General features: G+C 30.2%; 1 protein-coding gene across 4 annotated transcripts in view; it reads right to left on the bottom strand.

Annotated features, from left to right (window-relative positions):
- The window catches only part of LOC119593163 (phosphoribosyl pyrophosphate synthase-associated protein 2-like), a gene marked incomplete at its 3' end in the record, with an annotated part of 42915 nt that overhangs the window by 25361 nt on the left and 16504 nt on the right, over positions 1–1050 (bottom strand).

The following is a 1050-nucleotide window of genomic DNA, read 5'->3' on the forward strand; positions in this document are numbered from 1 at the left end:
TGATAATGAATGTAACATCAACATCTCTTATTTCTGCTGAAGTTGCAAAAGTGAAAATAAAGCTCAAATTCCATGTTTTCTTTTCAAAATCACTGTAACATTTTTTTTTTCTATCCCATACATGTCACTCAAAACTAAATATCCCTTCTTGTGAACTCTAAAATAACTATTATCCTTAATCTGCACTTATCAATAAATGTCCAAAGCAATTTAAATAATAATACTGCATAGTTAGCTTTAAGACTTGTTGTGACATGCACAAGGTTAACATTGAAATCTACACCAACAATTTTATATCAAACCCTGAAATTCAACAAGACTTGTATACTGACAACTATCATTGTGAAATTTGCATACACATGTAAACAAGAAGTTCACATCGGCATTTGTTTGTATCAGTGAAACAAAATGCTGGAAAGTAAATCAATCATATATTTCATAATATATTTTACCATCTTTGTAATCTTTAATTATATGAAATGATATTCCATAGAAAAACTACTTCTTTCATAAAGCGAAGATGTTAGAGTCTTCCAGCTAACATATTCATAAGAATCAGTCACAAGAAAATTTACAATTCCTACTTCTCTGGAGAAGAATGCTATGATTACATGAATAGATCATACACAAAAAATGAAATACATTTTAATTTATTAATTAATTCTCTGTAAAGGATATACATCAAGAGCCAATAATATCTATTATTCTACATCATTTGTATCTCAATCTCAATAGTGTTAAAGCGTATGGTGCTAAAAATTTACACTTATCATCTTTATATGGGACATAGTTGGTTGGGCGAAGTTTAGGAATTTTATGTATGTGTTCTTAGGTGTACTAATGTAAGCTGGTGAAATGTGTCTGCTTTGTTTGTGAGTGTATCATCTGTTGTGGGAGCCTATTCCAGTCATGAATTGTGAGTGGAAAGTATGTGTTTGTAAGAATATGTATTGGGGTAGTATGGTATGTACTTCTGGTCATGAGCGTTTCATGTATTGGTTATGTTTGCGTTGTGTAGGTAATCTTGTTTATTTATGTCAATTTGATTGT

Source organism: Penaeus monodon, chromosome 31 (assembly GCF_015228065.2).
Source record: "Penaeus monodon isolate SGIC_2016 chromosome 31, NSTDA_Pmon_1, whole genome shotgun sequence".
Lineage (NCBI taxonomy): Eukaryota > Metazoa > Arthropoda > Malacostraca > Decapoda > Penaeidae > Penaeus > Penaeus monodon.